General features: G+C 43.4%; 1 protein-coding gene across 3 annotated transcripts in view; it reads right to left on the bottom strand.

Moving 5' to 3' along the window:
* Window positions 1-24,335, bottom strand: part of LOC122789915 — a 931,531-nt gene that overhangs the window by 543,428 nt on the left and 363,768 nt on the right. The window lies entirely within an intron of this gene.

Genomic DNA, 24,335 nt, shown 5'->3' with positions numbered 1-24,335 from the left:
AACTGGGAAAGAAAACTGCTAACTGGATAGATTGATTCAGTGGAAACCTTGAGCAAAAAGGAGGGATTTGCTCTAAGAGACACTATCTTTGTGAAAGACCATATACAAGGGAAGCAATTGAAAGGGCTTGAAACTCAGACACTTTCTTAGCTGATGTTAAGGCCACTAAGAAGGCCTTTTTCCATGACAAGAATCTGAAATTGCATGGACTCTCAGTTTTAAATGGGCTCTGAATCAGACAATGCAGCACTAAGGTTAGATCCCAAGAAGTTGAGAGATCCTTAAGGGGCAGTCTTGGAAGGAAAATGCCTTTCATGAAGGCTTTACAGAGTCTGGAAGAGAACATAGGTTTGCCATTCTCATGAAAATCATAGACTGCAGCCAACTGAAGCTTTATAGTAGAAAAAACTGCCCCTTCCTGAAATTGAGGACAAGAACAAGAGAATATCTGGCACAGAGGCAGAAAAAAAGGTCCAGATTCCTGCCCTTAGCCCAGATGGAAAGCCTTTTCCATTTACTAATATAAACTTTTCTGGTGGAAGGTTTCTGGGAAGCTAGGATAATATTCTTGATGGAGGAAGCTAGCGTGGACTGCTTCAAAATCACTGGAATAGGAAAAACCATGTAGTAGGACGAAGGGTCCGAAGATTGGGAAGAGGGAGCCCAGAAGGATGGGAGATGAGATCATGAAGGGGATCCAGTATCCAAGGAGGATACTTCAGATGAGACCTAAGAAAGAAAACCTCGGCTAACAAGGCCAGAAAGGAGCAATGAGGATCAAGGATGTTCTCAGATGTCATTGCTTTTTGCAAAACTTTGGGGACACGATGAATAGGAGGGTAAGCGTAGATGAGACCTGGAGGTCAATCGTGGACTAGAGCATCCCTCAGTGACTCCCCAGGTGGGGGGATCAGGGCGAAGTACATACTGCATTTCTTGATGGTAGGGGAGGCAAACAGATTGCAGCATGGTTGACCCTGATGATCGAAGATCTGCTTCTCTACCATCAGACTGAGGGACCACTCGTGAAGACTTGATATGGTTTTGCTGAGTTTGTCAGCAACACGTTGGAGTCCCCAAGTATATGTGTTGCAAGAGGAAAGAGCCTTGAGGACATCAGCCATTCCCACACTCTCTGCACAACGGGTAAGTTTGTGTTCCCCCCATTTGTTGATATACCAGACCACTGCAACCACCCCCAGAGGGAGGCAATCCTGAAAGGCCTGCAACATTAGGAGGACTGCTCTCATCTCTAAGATGTTCATGTGCAATTTGGTCTCTACGAGGACCACGTGCCTTGAACTGTTCTCCCCTGGAAATGCCCCCCCCCCACCCCACCCCAACAGGGAAGTGTCTGGTCACTGTGGCCTTGGGCACAGGGAGTGAAAAGGACCTGCCTAGAGTGACATCCTGAGACTGAAGCCACCAAAGAAGGTGCCATCTGCACACTGGCGTAAATTTTATGGGCATGGGCATAGGTTGAGACAGAATGGACCACTGAACCACTTAAGGTCCACTGTAGAACTGTCATATGGTACTTTGCCAATGGCGCAAGCTGTATGGCTGTGGCCATGGATCCTAGGGTCTGAAGAATCAAGTGGACTGGAGGATTTGAAAGATTTAAAACTTGCTTGACCTGCTCCAGGAGCAGCTGTACTCTGCAAGGAGGTAATGCTGCAATCTCTGAGATGGAGTCTAGATAGACTTCTATGAACTCTAATTTTTGAGTTGGAACCAGAGGAAATAAAAACTTTACTGTACCACAATCCCACAAAAAACACATTGATGAACGACATTTCCGATGTTAAAGCCATTCACTCTTCATCCTGTTCGATTTTGTGATAGGAACACCTTATTTTAATAAACTTTTAGCATAAAACTACTGCAACAGTTTCTTATTTTTCTTTTCCTATCAGAAAAGAGTAGCTTGACTTTTGTTTAGAGTTCATTAGAGCTTAGCAAGTAGATGGCAAATGTAACCACGAAAGAAAGTTATGTACCTTGTACTTGCATGGAATATATCTGAGATAAGCCTGCTGAAAGTAAACAAAAACCATGTCAAGATAATTGCATGAGAAATGCTGTATGTTATTTCCCTTATCCATACTTTTTATCAGTATACTCCCTCTGGGCATTTAATGCATGTATGTGTTTTATCACAAGTTGAAAAAGCTTTGAGCTTTGTATGAACCAGTTTGTTTTTTCTGTTCTGAAGATATAAAAAGGCTTGTATCTCTGCATATGGTTGAATCTCTCTATTCTGAGATATTCCGTACCATGACACTGTAATAATAACATGTCTGCATCCAGAATCTTCCGGTCTATATTATTTCCTCGAAGACCCTAAAACCGCGAACTTTCAAAATATCGAACCTCCACATAAGTGATTTCTTTCCATTGGAAAGAAATCTCTTGCCCTACAAACACCAACAAATAACCACAAACACTACAAAGTGGGGGGCTGTGCCCCCCACACCAAAGCTAACTAAATATAAAAACTCAGAGATCGCACTACATAAGGGAAAACGGCAAACTGACAAGGATGACAAAGTGATTTCTTCCCCAAGGAAAAAAAATCGCTTATATGGACGTTTGATGTTTTCAAATTTTGCAGTTTCAGGGTCGATGAAGAGGTGTTCGATAAAACACCTCTTCGAGGAAATAATAGGAACCTGAATCTTTAACAGTCTGGGTACTGAACTGAAGAGCTGAATGATATTATGCGTTATGTGTTAAATAGTATCCCTTTTCAGGAGCATATAGGATTTCTGAAATGTCAGTTTGCAAAGCTCACTTTTAACACTAGGTCCATTCTTGGAAATATTTCTACTTTCTGATGCTTTGTTAACAAGAAACATGCACACAAAATGGCACACACAACGGAACTGATGACACGACTGCCCTTGGGGAATGACCAAGAGCTAGTTTCACAGAAATGTACAATATTCATGATGAATATAGTCACAGTCTAACAACAGCTGGTAACTGGTAAACCTTGCCTATCCCAAACAGTTACAACTTTTCAGCAAAAAGATGCCTAACCCATTAAATACCTACAGTTTTTGATATGCTGGAGATGACAAGGTAGCACAATAGTGGATAACTCAATGGGAAAGCAAATAACTGTCTATCAAAAGGGATAGATTTATCTTCTGAAATGCTGTTTAGAGTAAGAACTGAGTGTGACTTAATACACAGCAAGGTGTGAAGCTGTCATATTCTAAGAGTACACCTGACCATAAGTAAAAAGTACTCAAGATACACATTTCAAGCAAAAACCACTACGTTCAAATGGATGCAAAGTTCATTGTTCTTTCACAAAACTCTAAATTTCAAGTACACAAACCTAGAAGCAAATGGTTCCAGTTTGCAAAATTCCTTTTAATCCATCAACACGTCTGCAGATAATGGTGATTCTGAACAATGAGCACTAAGAGAACATGAATGAACTATGATGGAGAAATATGCCAAACCCAATTCTAATGGAATTATAGATGCTTCAAAACCAGCAGAATGGAACATGCATGTTGCCAAAGGCGTCACACTTTTCAACCCTTACAGAAAATCTTTCCTAGCTGCAGCAAGTAATTGACGATGTAGCATTCCTGACAAGTGGTTGTCACAATCAACATCCGGTCAGGGTACAAAACTTTATCTTCCCTAGGTCATTCATCCAACATATTACTTCAGCTCATATGCGTTGGGGTAGAAACACAGACATATGAGGGTGGATCCTCAGACTATCTTGCCACCAGCCTAAACACAAGCTGTGCATCCAGACTGTTCGGTGTTTGATTGTTGGTACTTTTGCTTTGTTCATTTCATCCACAGAAGTGCTCCATTGGAGAACCTTCCTTTTTACCCTATGTTTTATTGTCTGAAAGTTGAAGATGTCAGCTACGAGGGGCAAGTGCAGGAGACACATTCCACACAAGGACTTGTATACCAAGAGTCTTTTACTGAGAAGGCTCAGAACATGAGCGCAAATCCTGTTCTATTTGTCAACTGTTCGTTGCAAAAACCCTTATGTTTAGGCTCACTACTTTTAATACTTTCCTCAATACCCGGAGTCTTAAATGCCTGGGCAGTCCAAGATGGCTGACTCCGCATCCATGGAGATCTCTCTTCCGTCAAAGAAAAAGCTTAAGAGGCCTCAAACTGTCTGGCAGTCTGTTTTTGATTCCGACTTAGCTGCTGAGGTTACAGAACCCATGGTATGTCAGACTTCTGATCAGCTGCCCGCTATGGAGACCTCATCGGAGGCCGGTATGGCTCCTGAGGCCTTGAGGACTACCGATACTTCAGAGGAGCCATGCCTAATTATTTCAGAAGGATCGCATGGCGTTTTGCAGATTTTAGTTAGGGAAGAGATCCCAAAGCACTTTAATAGAGGTCATTTAGGGTTCCAAACCTCCACTGTTCATCTAGCAAGATGTCATACCTAGAAAGAAAAAAATGGAAGCTAAGCATGTGGCCTCTCCCTCAGGACTGTTTAAAGAGATTATGTCCTTACCCCCCCCCTTTTTCCTTTAGGTCTACCCTATCACAGGCTACTCCCATAAAACCCACCCTAGTTTCCTCCTCTTCTGCGGAGGAGCAGGACGATGACTCAGACCATTCTCTGGACTATTCCTCACACATGCATTCTCCAGGACAAGTGTTCTCTGACATAGGAGACTCCCGCTCACCTGATTCACCTATTGAGGAAGCTTCCTTTGGTGAGATTATACAGAACATGATGAAACACTCTGATTGGCAAGCTACTTGGATTTCTGATGTCCAGAAGAGGTATTTACTCCCTCTTGGAAATGGGTACTCCTGCCCCTTCTCAAGTCCCTCCTGTCCTTGAGATATTCCAGGACACTTTTCAGTCCACCTCTTCTAAGCCAGACTCTCAACCTCTAGCTCTCAAAACACCAGATAGGTTTTACAAGGTCCCTGATAACCTAAAATATCTATGTAAGAACACAGTGGCAGACTCTTCCATAGTTTCTCTCTCTTCACATAATCCCTCTAAGCTGCTACCCAGTGCTGATATCCTACTGAGAAAGACAGTAGGGCTAGCGACAGATGGGGTAAGAATCGTTACACCTCTGCTGCCCTTGCTTTTAAAGCAAAGTACAAAGTATTTGGTCTCTGTTCTGACATCTTTGAACAAAGTTATTTTGGATCCTCCCACTTCAGACTCTAGACAGTAGATGCAAAGTTTACTTTTTCCGGCCACTCAGATTGTCAGGCACAGCATTAAGTGCAGTTATGATGCTGTAGATGCTACTTCTAAGGCAGCCACCATTGGATTTATTACCTACAGACATGCATGGCTTTGCAATCAACCTATGCCTGAGGATTTCAAATCTGACATTTTAAATTCACCTTTAGACAAAGACTTACTGTTGGCTCTCAGGTGGCTAATTTGTTCAAAACTCTTCAAATGACCACGGTAAAACCATGAAAGACTGAAAGCACATCTTGCTCTCTTCAGTTCCTAGATACCGTAAGAACTACCCAGCCAAATCTACTTCCTTCATTAGAAGGGACCCTTGGGCAGTTCAGAAACAAAGGAACCCCCCTAGGAAAAGATACTCTGAAAACCCACAAAGAGAAACTCCAGTTGGGAGGCCACCCTTTGCTGGCCAAAGTCTGTGACTACCTCTTCAGCGCCCCTCCTTCTCTCACCAGCGCCGCTTTCCTCTTTCCCAAAGCATGTCGCACGCACTCCCTGGACAAGTGGGAAATTACCACAAACAAATGGGTTCTCCCCATCATCAGAGGCAGCTATGCCACATCTTGGGAAAGCATTCCCTCTTCCAGAGGCATGCTTCCACATCCTCAAAATCAAATTTCCATTCTGATCCCCATTATTCAAGATTTCTTGTATCAGGGGACCATCAAGCAAGTCCAAAAAGAAATCATACGAAAAGGGTTTATTCCAAGATTTTTCTAGTACCAAGAAAGGAAGGGCAGTGGAGGCTTACTCTAGACCTGTCTACCCTGAACACATACCTGAAGGTTTCCTCTTTCAAAATGCTCTCCCTTCAGATCCTTCTTCCTTTCATTTTACCACAGACTTTCTTAGTGTCATTAGATCTGAAGGATGCCTACCTACACATCCCTATACGTCCTTCCTTCAGGAGATTTCTCAGGGTTTTCTCTGGATCCTTGCATTTTCAGTTTACTGCTCTGCCTTCTGGTCTCTCCACAACCCCATGAGTGTTCATAAAATGCCTAGCACCTGTAGTGGCTTTCTGTCAACACTCAAGAAAATCCAGGCTCCTTCTCCAAAAATTGTTGTTCAGCATCTTCAGTTTCACCCATCACCTTCTGACAAGCCTAGGTTTCACCATAAACTAAAAATCACACATGGTGCCTACACAGGATCTGGTGTTTCTAGGTTGCAGACAGGACACAAAGAAAATATATGACTTTCTTCCCCAGGAAAAGATTTTCAGTCTGTCCAAATACTTCCAAGACCTTTCTTCTGCATCCCATTGCACACAAGAGAGATGCCAAGGACCTTGGGATTCACATCAGCTGCCATTCAAGTGCTCCCCTGGCCAGACTTCACATGAGCAAAATCTAACAGTATCTGAAATCTGTGTGGTCCCAGCACCACCACCCCTTAAGACATTCTAAGTCCCCTCCTTCCTTGCATCAAGAAGGGATTAACTTGATGGAAGGGACAGGTCATTTTCAACCCAGGATTACCTTTCTCGCTTCCTCTTCAACAGATCCAAACAGATGCTTCAAATGAGTTGTGGAGAGCCTGGACAGGATCTCAGAGTGCAGGGAAAATGGCAATCCCAGTACCAGAAAGAACACAAAAACATAAAAGAAATGGGGGCTCTTATGCAAGTCCTTCAGATTTTTGCCCACATATGGAAACTGAGACCCCTCCAAGTACTCACAGACATGTGGTACATAAACAGGGAAGCAGCAGGTCTTACCAATTACGAAGGTTGGCATAGGAGGCATGAAATTTAGCAACACAAATGAACATCACACTCACAGCCACATACATCCCTTCTCAGAATAATGTACTAACAGACTGCAAAAGTTGCCCCCTGGTAAACAGGGAAGCCTTCTACAACATCACACTTCAGTGTGGCATCCTTCAGACAGATCCCTCTGCTTCATCAAGTGACCATCAGCTCCTGCTGTTCTCCACCAGGGCCCTTGTCCTACAGCCAGAAGAACAGATGCCGTCACTTTCCAGTGGACAGTAAAGTTCTTCTATGCCTTTCCTCTTCTGCCTCTTCTTCCAAAAGATCCTTCTGAAAGCACAAAGGAAGACACCCAAACTCCTTCTACTGGCTCTGTTTTGGCAGAGGTAACACTGGTTTATCCATCATTTTCACCTACCACAAGGAAAACACAGGAGAATCCCTCTGCAGCCAGACCACATAAATCAGCAAAACGGATTGCTGCTTCACTCGAATCTTCCATCTCTCAGTCTGACCCTATGGATGATAGGATTCTAATCCCCTGAAAGACATCTTTCTCTGAACAGGCTGTACAAGTCCTACATGAGGCTAGGAGATCCACTACTAGAAAATCTGGTTTTCTTTCTGGTGCTTCAAACAAAGTCAGGATCCATTCTTAGAACAGGTCCATGTAGTTCTGCAATTCCCCTGCAAACTTCTTTGTTCAGGCTTGGCTTGCTCTTACATAAAAGCTCATTTGTCTGCCATTAATGGTTGCCTCCCTTTTAACCTCCCCACCTCACTTATGACTTAGGCCACAGGTCAAGCTTTTCCTCAGAGGAGTTCTGTACCTTAACCCCCCCCTAAGGAATCCAAGCTCACCCCCTCGGGCTCTTAATTTTGTTCTATTAAAGCTGACTCTGCCTCTCTTTGAACCAGCTTCTTCCACTTCTCTGCAACAGATGCCGTCACTTTCCAGTGGACAGTAAAGTTCTTCTATGCCTTTCCTCTTCTGCCTCTTCTTCCAAAAGATCCTTCTGAAAGCACAAAGGAAGACACCCAAACTCCTTCTACTGGCTCTGTTTTGGCAGAGGTAACACTGGTTTATCCATCATTTTCACCTACCACAAGGAAAACACAGGAGAATCCCTCTGCAGGCAGACCACATAAATCAGCAAAACGGATTGCTGCTTCACTCGAATCTTCCATCTCTCAGTCTGACCCTATGGATGATAGGATTCTAATCCCCTGAAAGACATCTTTTCTCTGAACAGGCTGTACAAGTCCTACATGAGGCTAGGAGATCCACTACTAGAAAATCTGGTTTTCTTTCTGGTGCTTCAAACAAAGTCAGGATCCATTCTTAGAACAGGTCCATGTAGTTCTGCAATTCCCCTGCAAACTTCTTTGTTCAGGCTTGGCTTGCTCTTACATAAAAGCTCATTTGTCTGCCATTAATGGTTGCCTCCCTTTTAACCTCCCCACCTTACTTATGACTTAGGCCACAGGTCAAGCTTTTCCTCAGAGGAGTTCTGTACCTTAACCCCCCTAAGGAATCCAAGCTCACCCCCTCGGGCTCTTAATTTTGTTCTATTAAAGCTGACTCTGCCTCTCTTTGAACCAGCTTCTTCCACTTCTCTGAAATTCTGTACTTGAAAAACTATCCTCCACTAGGCCCTCATCTCTGCCAGGAGAGTTTTTGAGCTACAAGCTCATATATTTCACAAAGACAGGATGACTCAGGAATAACCCATCTTTCATGCTTAAGGTAGTGAATAAGCTCTCTCTATCAGGCTATTCATCTCCCCACTTTCTTTCACAACCCCAAAACAGGTGGAAAGAATCCTGTATTCTCTAGACATTCACAGGGAACTCATATTTTACCTGGACAAAAAAAAATCCTTCGGAAAGACTGACCAGCTTTTTGTATCTTTTATGCCCTCTAAGTCGGGCCAGCCAGTCTACAAATTATTGCATTCCAAATTTCTAAGGCTCTCTCTTTTCTGCTACTCGCACTATGGTATGACCCTGGGTTCATGCTCTAAAGCACATTCCACAAGGGCAATTGCTTCCTCAGGGGCTTCCCAAAAAGAAGTGTGCTCCAAGTCTATTTTAGAAGGGTCGACTAAGTCCTCTATACACACCTTTACCAAAGAGTACAAATTTGATACCTTCTCCAGGTCCAGGTTAACCTTTACTAGGTCAGTCTTGTCCTGGCTACTGGTCTACTCTTCTCAATAGCCAACCACCCTTACCTCATTCAACTCTGGGACTCACCCATTTGTCAGGAATACTGCAGCAGTGATTTTAGGCAGGACATAGTACAGTTGTGTAAGAACGTACCATAACAATAGATGCCCTACTGATAATTGTTGCAGTATCCTGGCCCATCCCATCCTCCATCACCTCTTCTCTATCTCACCTCCATCGTCAGTTGTCTATCTCTAGCCTTTGCTCTCTTACATGGGTATGGGGGAGGTTTTCTTACCAATTCATGTTACACCCCTCCTAGCTGACCAGTCTTCTCTATCAGAAGACTTCAGACTACTGGCTTGGAAACAGCCTGAGTCTAAATCATGAAACATCGAACACTATAAGATCGAACTGGTAAGCTCAAGGTTTCATAATTTCAGAAACATTTAAAAAAAAAATTAACTGTTGTAAAAAGGGGGGCAAGCCCCCCTGCACCTCCCCACTCTTTAAATATACCAACTCCGAGATCGTACACACCTCTCGCTCTTTACATAAACCAACTCCGAGATTGCACTATAGTGTGGAAAGGGAATATTTCCCTTTACTGCACTGTAGTGCGATCTCGGAGTTGGTATATTTAAAGAGCAGGGGGTGTGGGTGGTGCAGGAGGGCTTGCCCCCCTGCATACAACAGTTATTTAACTATTGTTTTTTTTTTGTTTTTTTAAGTTCAAATTGTTGAAACTTCGATTAACTGTGTTTGATAATTACAGTTTAGAAGTTTCAGCAATTCGATAACGTAATAGGAACCCTGACAATCCACCCTCCTACATCTGTCTTTATACCCCAACTCATACGATCTGAGATCATACGTATGACCTAAGGAAGGTAAAGCTTTGGTACAGCAGCTGGATGTCAGTGGTGACAACCCACTTGTCAGGCATACTGCAACAGTGATCAGTAGGACATCTACCATTACGGTAAGTTCTTACACAACTGACTTTCCTGACTGTAAGACCACTCAAGTGTGATGTTGTACAGATCTTGTATCAAGATGAAGCAGCTGTTAGAAAGTGTTATGATGCAACTAGATTTATTTAATTTTAGTTAAAATCTGTTAACCAGGGTAGAGTACTGATTCCCCTGGACTTATTTCAGTCTTAGCTTGGGAAATAACCCATTCAAACTACTGCTGAGAATTAGAATGGTGTTATCACAGTGGCACAGCAGTTAAGAGTTGCTGCCTTGGTTTTCCAGTTCTGTTTTCTACCTGGGTCCTTTTAGTGCAGAGTCTGTATATTCCCTCCATGTACAAGTTTGTTTTTTCTTCCCCACATGTACTCTGCTCTCCTCCTCTTCTTCTCTGGTGATCATCCACACTATCCTTAAACATGGTATTTGTGTGTGCAAGCACGCAGATGTAGCGACACCCTGCCCAGAAAAATCATTTTTGTCTTGTGCCTAATGAGATGCTGCAATATATTCTGCTTCTTCAGGACCCTTAACTGCATTAACATACATCCTGAGAATAAATAACCTGAAAAAGAATGAATGAATGAAAATGGATATCAGTGGACATTACAGTTGACAAAAGTACTCACCACAACAGAAGACAAGTAAATCCATTTATGTCTTCCTGAGAGTTTTGTATAACAGCTGCTTCAAGTGGACTAGGTACCTTGGCAGAATTTCCAAAACAGTATACCTTTCTGTCACAAAAAAAAAAGCTATCTGAGCTGTTAGTCACCTAGTGGCACAGTGCACAACTTCAAGGAACACTTTTTAAAATGTTTAAATTCAGCAGCTCCAGAAGCAGTTAGTAACACTGGAAACACAGTAAGGATGACATTAAGGCCAACTCCTGGTCCACAGTAAGCAGAAGGTTAAGCAGGTCAGTTCTTTGTACATACCTGTATACACAAAAGGTATTTTGCTCACTCACTAATACACAAATCAGGAGATCATGACCTGTGTACTTCACTGTAAATACTTAGGAGAGCTGGACAGGCTACAACTAACAAGCCAAAAAAGGACCCTCAGGCATTCTGCCAGATTAAAAAGACTGTAGGGTCAATTTGCCAAACATTATACAATACAAACAGTGGAATAAGACAAACCGAAACAACCAACATAACTAAAAAGGAAGAGAAGAATGATCCTACCAGAGAGACAAAGCAAACTTATCTACAAGTATGAGGAAATACCTCATTCAAAGGCACATAATCATATCCTTGGAATTACAGACCAGTCTGTAATGTCTGCTGAAAGTGAGAGCAGATAACCAAGTACCAACTTCCCACGTACAGTCTGCTAAGCAAGGGCATGGCATCTAGGATCAGTGAGGTCATCGTACACTGTATTTGGCCCTCATCAGACCCATCATAGAGTATAAATGCACCTTTTGGTATAGACCAAGCACATGCAGCAACTGGAAGGTCCACAAAGGTCCCTTACAAAAAGAATATAGGGAGTAAACACAATGTCCTACACTGATCAACTCAAAAGCCCTGTCTCTTTACTTAGTATCATACAGACTTCTGAGAGGTAATCTTTGCCTGGCATACAGGGCATCCCTGGAACCTGTTTTGATGAATCTTTTGCACAGCCTTTTAGATATATATATAGCAAAAACTACTGTGAGTGTGTATAATACATTTCAGTTATGTTAATAAAATGTATAGCCACAAGATGGTAGTGTTTTCTAGTGGAAAGTTACCATAATATGCTTGACGTAATTTCCTGTGGTTTCTGTAAAGCATGTGCTTGGATTAACTCACAAGATACATTTATACATCCTGTAACAAATAAGATATATACTTTCCAAGGGCTAGTGAATTGCAATAGCAGGAACCAAGTATATGTTGCAACCTGTAGTATCTGCACAGCTTATTATAGAGGCAAAACAAACAGAAAATTCAAGGAACGTATTCTTCGCCCTCTATGTGATATAAGAAACAAGGCAGAAACTAATTCTCTCTACCAACATATCTCTAGATTTGAGAACCACTCTTTTAGATTTATGGCTTTATCAAACATCAAAGAAAGTATACGAGATGGTGACCTAATGAATAAAACAGAAGCTGAGGAAGCAAGGTGGATTATGGATCTGAGAGCAGATCATCCCCCAGGACTGAATGGGGTTGTACTCCTAAAACATAAAGAGCGAGGCCTGAGAAATAAAAAGTAAACACAATCTAAGCTTTCACTTTAAGGAATGATGTCATCAGAATGGGAGCGGCAACTGCTTTGTATATAAAAAGGAAGTTTTTCTTACTTCTAACAGGATCTGAAGAAGGTTAAGCATAACCGAAAGCGCTTATCCTGTATTTTACTGTTTGTTTTACTATTTGTTTTATATAACAGAGTTTTTTAACAGTCTAAATAGAACTGGGAAGCTCCTAAGTAGATTGCTGTTTGTATCAAGAGTGCTTTAGCTGTTTTTAACAGCTCAACAGTTCTTTTAAGAGCTGGTAAGCTTCAACTTAAACTGCTGCTTATCAAGAGTGCTTCAGCTGTCTTTAAAGGAAAACAACGGGATACCAAATCCACTAGCCCTGTCTGCTCTTTCCTTATGTCCCCCTTATGTGCTACAGGCCAAAAACAGTAATAACTGCAGCTTTGAAATAAAATCGTTGAAACAGTTTTGCAGCTTACCTTCCTAACCCTCCGTACTATATTAGTTTCCGTTTTTGAAAACAACTGAAAAACCTCTTTCCGGCTCAGAAATAGTGATGTCACATCTGCCATAGCTCCTCGAGTACATCCCAGGACGTTTCCTCCCCCAAAGTGACGAAAACACCGCCTTATTAGCATGCTGTATTGAAGCCCCTGTGATCCACCCAGATTGTGATGTCATCCCTGCCTTGGCCAGCCCACTATTTTCTTAATATAAGGGATTAGCTGCTGTGTGGAACTTCTTTTACATTGAAGTGAATCCTACCGGCTCCATTTCGTGTCAAGGACTAGCAACAAGTGTTTTCTTCATTGTTTGAATAATTCAGGTAAGTGTTTGTGTAATTTTACTTTCACTGTTTAGATAATATTTTATTAGTTTGGCTGTTTATTATGCTCTGTTCGGTTTGTGAACTCGTCGAGTCGGAAGGTAGGGGGATGTTAAATCTTGTATATGTATTAGTTAAATTTATGTATTACTTAATTTTATGTTTTGGTTAAATTTAAAAGAATTGTTTCACTAAGTAGTCTTTGTTAAGTAGGTTTCAGAACTTCTTATAGTTGGAGAACGCTGAAACCACGTGGTCCTCAATTTCGAGAGTAGTTGTAGTAGTTGTATGCCTCTACGCTTGGTTTGTTTCACTTTCCTGCTTTGAAACGCTTACTGTGTAGTTCGTAAGCATTTTTTTTTTAATTGTGCACTTTTCTGTCTTTCGGTTGATCTGGGTTAGGTCGCAGGTCCAGGGTTCCGCCGCCGCTGGTACTGCTGACAAGAACGAGTATTTGTCGGTCGTTTATGTGTTGTATTACGATGTTACCATAGTGAGGGCTTATTAGTGCACTACTACTACTGCTGATGGATCAGGGTACGTTTTTTCACACTCACTGTTGTTGTGGTTGTATGGTTGTATTGGGGGGGGGGGTTGTTAAGTCGTTTTTGCACGTGTGTTGGCGAGAGATACATTGAGACGCCTCCAAGGTGAGGCTTGTCCCTGTTTTGAGTTCACTACTGCTGATGGATCAGGGTACGTTTTGTGGTTGTATGCAGGGGGGATTGTATGATTAATCTGGATAACTCTGCTTTGAAACGCTTACTGTGTAGTTTGTAAGCATTTTTTTTTTAATTGTGCACTTTTCTGTCTTTCGGTTGATCTGGGTTAGGTCGCAGGTCCAGGGTTCCGCCGCCGCTGGTACTGCTGACAAGAACGAGTATTTGTCGGTCGTTTGTGTGTTGTATTACTGCTGATGGATCAGGGTACGTTTTGTGGTTGTATGCAGGGGGGATTGTATGATTAATCTGGATAACTTTGCCCTTTGTTTCTGTGTTTTGTACACTGCCTTGTGTGTATCTGATAACAACTTTGGTTCTTAACAGAAATTGGAATAAAATATATTAAATACTGTTGACCTATTGGAGCACCAAATAATAACGTTGTGTTTTAAAACTGTTCTAAAACAAGTTGAAGTTCACGGTTTTGATATTCTAGCATTAACATGGCTAACACAACTGGCATGTGAAGTTTTTCTGTAAGTGTGCATAAATTTTTTTGTAATTGCTCTATTAGATAATTTGTTTATGCAGCAGGGGATTGTTATAGTGATGGCAGGAAGTTGCATTTCTGACCCCTCATATTTCTCTTGTGTCCTTAGAATTGAAATTCTTCTTTGTTTCATCCTTATAACATTATGTGTAACTTTATTTATTTGAGGCCTCGTAATAATAAATCTGAAATAGCTTTTTTGTAGATTGTTCAGATTTGATGAAATCATCATGTTATATAAAAAGTGTTCACAGACTTTGATATTTGCATTTGTGCCGAATTTTTTTTTCCCGTAAAGCATATACTGCAACTTGGGTTCAGATGGCCAAAGAAACTTTTTTTTCTTAATGAAGTGAAGGTTCAGAAAATTTCAAGCATTGTGAAAAGATGATTTTAAGGTTCCAGTGTGGAGGCAGATGCATGGTCTTTGAAAACAACTGTCTTTCTGCAGGTGTTTTGTCATACGCATTCTTTTCTGGGCATTGTTTCTTTTCTAGCTAGCTTAATGTGTTTATTTCTCCTTTGTGTCATTTGAAGACTGGTGATTATAGGCCTTATGAAATAAATAGGGTGTCGGGGAAATAAACAGATGCATAATGCAGGTACAAATGTAGGTAAATGATTAATTTGCTGAATTCACCAGTCGTATATATTGCCTAACCAAATTAAGGAATACAACCTTGTGGTTTAGGTTTTTATTTTCTTGCAGCTAGTTTATAGGTGGATATGGTCATTACTGTTTTATAAAATCAGTCTCCTGTATACTATGGTGTGCAAGTGATGCAAGTTGCTTTTAAGCCAAGTGAATGAGAGAGGAGATCTTCTATCCATTGTGTTCTGGTTTACTGGTTGCTGTCTTGGGTTAAATGCATCAGTTAAGACTAGGATGATACTTTGATCTAAGCATAAGGATGAACATTTTTAATATGAAGCGCTCATTTGTATATTCTACAGTTCATACTTTGTTTTGGTTTCCTTTGCATTGCTGGTTCTACCAATATGCAAAGCACCACTACAAATATTAACTTCAAGGTGAATACAGCAAATGCATGTGAAAGGTTGTTTTAACATTTGGAAGTCTGTCTCATTTATGGTGTAATGTTACAGCTCTCTGCTTCACTATTCACGTCAGGGTGTCTAAAATATTAATGCATTATAACTAATGCCGTTTTACAGTTAGTGAAATTTAGTGGGTTTGTGCTTAAAAGACAAACTTCATTAAAATGTTCATTTTTTAAACCGGACACTTCCATTTTATGCTTTATAATGGAAGGCATCTCTTCAACTTTGTGCTTTGTGTAAACCATGGCTGCTCAATTTAGACACCTTTATTATGACAAAGTCCTCTCCTAAATTTTTTTTTCTGTTTTGAGCTTGGTGGAAACTTGACAGTTCAAATCTTTTGGTTGCTATGAGTGAGATTTAGAAATGGTGCCAATCAGCTACATATGCATCTTCACCAGGCTGCCTAAAATGTGATTTTATAAAGAAGTCTTCATGAGTAATTGTTTGCTGTACTAACCCACAAGACAGTTTAGCACAGCCCTGGAGTACTTCACATTTCATCATTGAAAACAACCAGACACTGTGGTGATCTTTGAATGAAGAATTGCATATGATTTTGCTTGGTTTTCATAATTTCAGCAGGTAAAGTGATATTCACTGGAACTCTGCAGGACTCATAGCTGAAGACAGTAGCCACACTGTGTAAAAAATTTAGTGCACCAAAAGGGTTGCTTTGTGCAAGTGCTTTTGATGTGGAATGCTGAGTCACAAGGCTGGCTGAGCAAGCAAGGGGGCTAGTGTGTGAGTGAGTGCAAGCAAGGGGGCTAGTGTGTGTGTGAGTGCAAGCAAGGGGGCTAGTGTGTGTGTGAGTGCAAGCAAGGGGGGCTAGTGTGTGTGTGAGTGCAAGCAAGGGGCTAGTGTGTGTGTGAGTGCAAGCAAGGGGCTAGTGTGTGTGTGTGAGTGCAAGCAAGGGGCTAGTGTGTGTGTGAGTGCAAGCAAGGGGGCTAGTGTGTGTGTGAGTGCAAGCAAGGGGGCTAGTGTGTGTGTGAGTGCAAGCAAGGGGCTAGTGTGTGTGTGAGTGCAAGCAAGGGGGCTAGTGTGTGTGTCCAAGGCGGCTAGTGTGTGTGTGTGAGTGCAAGCAAGGGGGCTAGTGTGTGTGTGAGTGCAAGCAAGGGGGCTAGTGTGTGTGTGAGTGCAAGCAAGGGGGCTAGTGTGTGTGTGAGTGCAAGCAAGGGGCTAGTGTGTGTGAGTGAGTGCAAGCAAGGGGGCTAGTGTGTGTGAGTGAGTGCAAGCAAGGGGGGCTAGTGTGTTTGAGTGAGTGCAAGCAAGGGGGGCTAGTGTGTTTGAGTGAGTGCAAGCAAGGGGGGCTAGTGTGTGTGTTGAAATGTGGGTTAGAGAAAAATTTGCCGACGTTATATTCAAGTTCTCCGCCAGTCTTTCTCTGTTGCATGGATAACAGCAGTGCTGATGTCTATACATTCCTGTACGTAGCTATTTATAATTTTGTTTTACATCAAAATGGCACGAAGGAGAGCTGCTATGCTGGTTGATTTCAAGTTTTTTTTTTTTGCCATCCAAACACAATTGTATTGGAACACAAAGTTCATTGTGGTGCAAAGAGCATTTACTTTATAATATTTCCGCTTCAAGTTGAAGTAAAAGTACTGTGGTTTCCTACTGATTGTCTGTATTTGGCAAGAATGTCTGTGCTTTAGGAAGGGCTACTTTTGATTACCTGTACTAATGGAAAATTAACATGATGTTGTCTTGGGGGGGGGGCACAACAGATGTTGTCAGCTCACAGCAACGTGTTCACATGTTCGATTCTTGGCTGAGGTGCTTTCTGTATGGAGTCTGTCCTGCCTGTGGTAGTGTGGCTTTCCTCCAGGTGTTCAGGTTTCCTTCAACATTATAAGCTATGCAGCAGTAGGTGCATTGGATGCTCACAATTGGCCATAGTTGTGTGTGTGTGTGTGTGGGTTTTTCATGGAAGAACCACTGCAGCAGCGTTAGCCACCTGCCTTTGTAGACCTTTTCTATACATTGTCACTGTTGCCTGCCTCACCCATGTGGACAAATTGGAAAAATGGGAGATGGCTTGTGTGTGTGAGTGCAAGCAAGGGGGCTAGTGTGTGTGTGAGTGCAAGCAAGGGGGCTAGTGTGTGTGTGAGTGCAAGCAAGGGGGCTAGTGTGTGTGTGAGTGCAAGCAAGGGGGCTAGTGTGTGTGTGAGTGCAAGCAAGGGGGCTAGTGTGTGTGAGTGCAAGCAAGGGGGCTAGTGTGTGTGTGAGTGCAAGCAAGGCGGGCTAGTGTGTGTGTGAGTGAGTGCAAGCAAGGCGGGCTAGTGTGTGTGTGTGAGTGAGTGCAAGCAAGGCGGGCTAGTGTGTGTGTGTGAGTGCAAGCAAGGCGGGCTAGTGTGTGTGTGTGTGAGTGCAAGCAAGGGGCTAGTGTGTGTGTGTGAGTGCAAGCAAGGGGCTAGTGTGTGTGTGTGAGTGCAAGCAAGGGGGCTAGTGTGTTTGAGTGAGTGCAAGCAAGGGGCTAGTGTGTTTGAGTGAGTGCAAGCAAGGGGCTAGTGTGTTTGAGTGAGTGCAAGCAAGGGGCTAGTGTGTTTGAGTGATTGCAAGCAAGGGGGCTAGTGTGTTTGAGTGAGTGCAAGCAAGGGGGCTAGTGTGTTTGAGTGAGTGCAAGCAAGGGGCCTAGTGTGTTTGAGTGAGTGCAAGCAAGGGGGCCTAGTGTGTTTGAGTGAGTGCAAGCAAGGGGGGCTAGTGTGTTTGAGTGAGTGCAAGCAAGGGGGGCTAGTGTGTTTGAGTGAGTGCAAGCAAGGGGGCTAGTGTGTTTGAGTGAGTGCAAGCAAGGGGCTAGTGTGTTTGAGTGAGTGCAAGCAAGGGCCTAGTGTGTTTGAGTGAGTGCAACCAAAGGGGGCTAGTGTGTTTGAGTGAGTGCAAGCAAGGGGGCTAGTGTGTTTGAGTGAGTGCAAGCAGGTGGGTCTAGTGTGTTTGAGTGAGTGCAAGCCAGGGGGCTAGTGTGTTTGAGTCAGGGCAAGCCAGGGACTAGTGTGTTTGAGTGAGTGCAAGCAAGGGGGGCTAGTGTGTTTGAGTGAGTGCAAGCAAGGGGGGCTAGTGTGTGTGTTGAAATGTGGGTTAGAGAAAAAGTCGCTGACGTTATATTCAAGTTCTCCGCCAGTCTTTCTTGGTTGCATGGATAACAGCAGTGCTGATGTCTATACATTCCTGTACATAGCTATTTAAAATTTTGTTTTACATCAAAATGGCACGAAGGAGAGCTGCTATGCTGGTTGATTTCAATTTTTTTTTTCCATCCAAACACAATTTTATTGGAACACCAAGTTCATTGTGGTGCAAAGAGCATTTACTTTATAATATTTCCGCTTCAAGTTGAAGTAAAAGTACTGTGGTTTCCTACTGATTGTCTGTATTTGGCAAGAATGTCTGTGCTTTAGGAAGGGCTACTTTTGATTACCTGTACTAATGGAAAATTAACATGATGTTGTCTTGGGGGGGGCACAACAGATGTTGTCAGCTCACAGCAACGTGTTCACATGTTCGATTCTTGGCTGAGGTGCTTTCTGTATGGAGTCTGTCCTGCCTGTGGTAGTGTGGCTTTCCTCCAGGTGTTCAGGTTTCCTTCAACATTATAAGCTATGCAGCAGTAGGTGCATTGGATGCTCACAATTGGCCATAGTTGTGTGTGTGTGTGTGGGTTTTTCATGGAAGAACCACTGCAGCAGCGTTAGCCACCTGCCTTTGTAGACCTTTTCTATACATTGTCACTGTTGCCTGCCTCACCCATGTGCACAAATTGGAAAAATGGGAGATGGCTTGTGTGTGTGAGTGCAAGCAAGGCGGCTAGTGTGTGTGTGAGTGCAAGCAAGGCGGCTAGTGTGTGTGTGAGTGCAAGCAAGGGGGCTAGTGTGTGTGTGAGTGCAAGCAAGGGGGCTAGTGTGTGTGTGAGTGCAAGCAAGGGGGCTAGTGTGTGTGTGAGTGCAAGCAAGGGGCTAGTGTGTGTGTGAGTGCAAGCAAGGGGGCTAGTGTGTGTGTGAGTGCAAGCAAGGGGCTAGTGTGTGTGTGTGAGTGCAAGCAAGGGGCTAGTGTGTGTGTGAGTGCAAGCAAGGGGCTAGTGTGTGTGTGTGAGTGCAAGCAAGGGGCTAGTGTGTGTGAGTGCAAGCAAGGGGCTAGTGTGTGTGAGTGCAAGCAAGGGGGCTAGTGTGTGTGTGAGCAAGGGGCTAGTGAGTGCAAGCAAGGGGGCTAGTGTGTGTGTGAGTGCAAGCAAGGGGGCTAGTGTGTGTGTGAGTGCAAGCAAGGGGGCTAGTGTGTGTGTGAGTGAGTGCAAGCAAGGCGGGCTAGTGTGTGTGTGAGTGAGTGCAAGCAAGGCGGGCTAGTGTGTGTGTGAGTGAGTGCAAGCAAGGCGGGCTAGTGTGTGTGTGTGAGTGCAAGCAAGGCGGGCTAGTGTGTTTGAGTGAGTGCAAGCAAGGGGGGCTAGTGTGTTTGAGTGAGTGCAAGCAAGGGGGGCTAGTGTGTTTGAGTGAGTGCAAGCAAGGGGGCTAGTGTGTTTGAGTGAGTGCAAGCAAGGGGGGCTAGTGTGTTTGAGTGAGTGCAAGCAAGGGGGGCTAGTGTGTGTGTTGAAATGTGGGTTAGAGAAAAAGTCGCTGACGTTATATTCAAGTTCTCCGCCAGTCTTTCTTGGTTGCATGGATAACAGCAGTGCTGATGTCTATACATTCCTGTACATAGCTATTTAAAATTTTGTTTTACATCAAAATGGCACGAAGGAGAGCTGCTATGCTGGTTGAATTCAACTTTTTTTTTGCCATCCAAACACAATTTTATTGGAACACCAAGTTCATTGTGGTGCAAAGAGCATTTACTTTATAATATTTCCGCTTCAAGTTGAAGTAAAAGTACTGTGGTTTCCTACTGATTGTCTGTATTTGGCAAGAATGTCTGTGCTTTAGGAAGGGCTACTTTTGATTACCTGTACTAATGGAAAATTAACATGATGTTGTCTTGGGGGGGGGGCACAACAGATGTTGTCAGCTCACAGCAACGTGTTCACATGTTCGATTCTTGGCTGAGGTGCTTTCTGTATGGAGTCTGTCCTGCCTGTGGTAGTGTGGCTTTCCTCCAGGTGTTCAGGTTTCCTTCAACATTATAAGCTATGCAGCAGTAGGTGCATTGGATGCTCACAATTGGCCATAGTTGTGTGTGTGTGTGTGGGTTTTTCATGGAAGAACCACTGCAGCAGCGTTAGCCACCTGCCTTTGTAGACCTTTTCTATACATTGTCACTGTTGCCTGCCTCACCCATGTGGACAAATTGGAAAAATGGGAGATGGCTTGTGTGTGTGAGTGCAAGCAAGGGGGCTAGTGTGTGTGTGAGTGCAAGCAAGGGGGCTAGTGTGTGTGTGAGTGCAAGCAAGGGGGCTAGTGTGTGTGTGTGAGTGCAAGCAAGGCGGGCTAGTGTGTGTGTGAGTGAGTGCAAGCAAGGCGGGCTAGTGTGTGTGAGTGCAAGCAAGGCGGGCTAGTGTGTGTGTGTGCAAGCAAGGCGGGACAGTGTGTGTGTGTGAGTGAGTGCAAGCAAGGCGGGCTAGTGTGTGTGAGTGAGTGCAAGCAAGGGGGGCTAGTGTGTGTGTGTGAGTGCAAGCAAGGGGGCTAGTGTGTGTGTGAGTGCAAGCAATGGGGCTAGTGTGTGAGTGAGTGCAAGCAAGGGGGGCTAGTGTTTTTGAGTGAGTGCAAGCAAGGGGGGCTAGTGTGTTTGAGTGAGTGCAAGCAAGGGGGGCTAGTGTGTTTGAGTGAGTGCAAGCAAGGGGGGCTAGTGTGTGTGTGTGTGTGTGTGTGTGTCTGCAAGCAAGGGGGCTAGTCTGTGTGCCTGCAAGCAAGGGGGCTAGTCTGTGTGTGACTGCAAGCAAGGGGGGGCTAGTGTATGTGTGTTGAAATGTGGGTTAGAGAACAAGTCGCTGACGTTAAATTCAAGTTCTCCGCCAGTCTTTCTCAATTGCATGGATAACAGCAGTGCTAATGTCTATACATTCCTGTACGTAGCTATATAAAATTTTGTTTTACATCAAAATGGCATGAAGGAGAGCTGCTATGCTGGTTGATTTCAAGTTTATTTTTTACCATCGAAACATAATTTTATTGGAACACCAAGTACATTATGGTGCAAAGAGCATTTACTTTATAATATTTCAGCTTCAAGTTGTCTTAAAAGTACTGTGGTTTCCTGCTGTTTCTGTATTTGGCAGGAATGTCTGCTTTTGGAAGGGTAACTTTTGATTACCTGTACTAATGGAAATTTCACATGATGTTGTCTTGGCGGGGGGGGGGGCACAACAGATGGTGTTGTCACCTCACAGCAACGTGTTCACTTGTTCGATTCTTGGCTGAGGTTCTTTCTGTATGGAGTCTGTGTCCTGCCTGTGTTAGTGTGGCTTTCCTACAGGTGTTCAGGTTTCCTTCCACACTAAAAGCTATGCAGCAGTAGGTGGATTGGATGGTCCCAATTGGCCATAGTTGTGTGTGTGTGTGTGTGTGTGTGTGTTTTTCATGGAAGAACCACTGCAGCAGCGTTAGCCACCTGCCTTTGTAGACCTTTACTCTACATTTTCACTGTTGCCTGCCTCATCCCATGTGCACAAATTGGAAAAATGGGAGATGGCTATTGTGTGTGTGTCTGTGTGAGTGCAACGAAGGGGACTAGTGTGTGTGTGACTGCAAGCAAGGGGGCTAGTGTGTGTGTGTGTGTGTGTGTGTGAGACTGCAAGCCAGGGGGGCTAGTGAGTGATTGCAACCAAGGTGGCTAGTGTGTGTGTGTGTGTGTGTGTGTGTGACTGCAAGCAAGGGGGGGCTAGTGTGTGTGTGTGTGTGTGTGACTGCAAGCAAGGGGGGGCTAGTGTGTGTGTGAAATGTGGGTTAGAGAACAAGTGGCTGACGTTATATTCAAGTTCTCCGCCAGTCTTTCTCGATTGCATGGATAACAGCAGTACTGATGTCTATACATTCCTGTACGTAGCTATTTAAAATTTTGTTTTACATCAAAATGGCACGAAGGAGAGCTGCTATGCTGGTTGATTTCAAGTTTTTTTTTACCATCCAAACACAATTTTATTGGAACACCAAGTTCATTGTGGTGCAAAGAGCATTTACTTTATAATATTTCAGCTTCAAGTTGAAGTAAAAGTACTGTGGTTTCCTACTGTTTGTCTGTATTTGGCAAGAATGTCTGTGCTTTTGGAAGGGCTACTTTTGATTACCTGTACTAATGGAAATTTAACATGATGTTGTCTTGGCGGGGGGGGGGGCACGGTGGCACAACAGATGGGAGTTGTCGGCTCACAGCAATGTGTTCACTTGTTTGATTCTTGTCTGAGGTGCTTTCTGTGTGTCCTGCCTGTGGTAGTGTGGCTTTCCTCCAGGTGTTCAGGTTTCCTTCCACATTAAAAGCTATGCAGCAGTAGGTGGATTGGATGGTCCCAATTGGCCATAGTTGTGTGTGTGTGTTTTTCATGGAAGAACCACTGCAGCAGCGTTAGCCACCTGCCTTTGTAGACCTTTACTCTACATTTTCACTGTTGCCTGCCTCACCCCATGTGCACAAATTGGAAAAATGGGAGATGGCTATTGTATGTGTGTCTGTGTGAGTGCAACCAAGGGGACTAGTGTGTGTGTGACTGCAAGCAAGGGGGCTAGTGTGTGTGTGTGTGTGAGACTGCAAGCCAGGGGGGCTACTGTGAGTGACTGCAACCAAGGTGGCTAGTGTGTGTGTGACTGCAACCAAGGTGGCTAGTGTGTGAGTGACTGCAACCAAGGGGGCTAGTGTGTGTGTGTGACTGCAAGCAAGGGGTGGCTAGTGTGTGTGTTGAAATGTGGGTTAGAGAACAAGTCGCTGATGTTATATTAAAGTTCTCCGCCTGTCTTTCTCGATTGCATGGATAACAGCAGTGTTGATGTCTATACATTCCTGTACGTAGCTATTTAAAATTTTGTTTCACATCAAAATGGCATGAAGGAGAGCTGCTATGCTGGTTGATTTCAAGTTTTTTTTACCATCCAAACACAATTTTATTGGAACACCAAGTTCATTGTGGTTCAAAGAACATTTACTTTATAATATTTCAGCTTCAAGTTGAAGTAAAAGTACTGTGGTTTCCTACTGTTCTGTATTTGGCAAGAAAGTCTGTGCTTTTGGAAGGGCAACTTTTGATTACCTGTACTAATGGAAATTAAACATTATGTCTTGGGGGGGGGGTGGGGCACAGTGGCACAACAGATGTTGTCAGCTCACAGCAAGAGGTTCACTTGTCCGATTATTGGCTGAGCTGCTTTCTGTATGGAGTCTGTCCGCCCTATGGTAGTGTGGGTTTCCTCCAAGTGCTCAGGTTTCCTCCCACATTAAAACATATGCAGCAGTAGGTGGATTGGATGCTCCTAATTGTCCTAATTGGCCATAGGTGTGTGTGTGTGTGTGTGTGGCATGGAAGAACCACTGCAGCAGCGTTATCCACCTTGCCTTGTAGAGCATTGCTCTACTCTAGATTGTCACTGAAGTGACACCCTGACTGCTTGTGCAAAAATTGGAAAAATGTGAGATGGATGGATGTATTTTGAGTTGCATTGAAGTTTTACGGTTGGAGTTGCTTATTCAGTGTTTCTCATTCTGACCTGCAGTTGCAAACCACAATTTTGGCCTCATGCATAAACATGGGTATCTGATATGTAAAACACACCAAACAATTAACTACATTCAGTACCTAAGGTTTGAGTCTTTTTTTTTTTTTGACCCTGGAACTAGAATTGGAAAATTCTACTATGCACTGAACACTCCTAAGTCATGTGACAGTTACTAGAAGGAAGACTAGTTTGTAAACAGTCAGACAGGTAAGGGCAAGACTGCAACCAAAGTCTTATTTTCATTGTATGTGGTACTGTTGTGGTTGGACTACAGGGAGAAAACTTTCTCTTTACTTTTTTTTTTTGAAAATAAAGGGGGGA

This window comes from Protopterus annectens, chromosome 15.part0 (genome assembly GCF_019279795.1).
Source record: "Protopterus annectens isolate FY-2018-M chromosome 15.part0, PAN1.0, whole genome shotgun sequence".
Taxonomy (NCBI): domain Eukaryota; kingdom Metazoa; phylum Chordata; order Ceratodontiformes; family Protopteridae; genus Protopterus; species Protopterus annectens.
The sequence above is the reverse complement of the archived record's forward strand: the minus strand, read 5'-3'. Positions and strand labels throughout refer to the sequence as shown.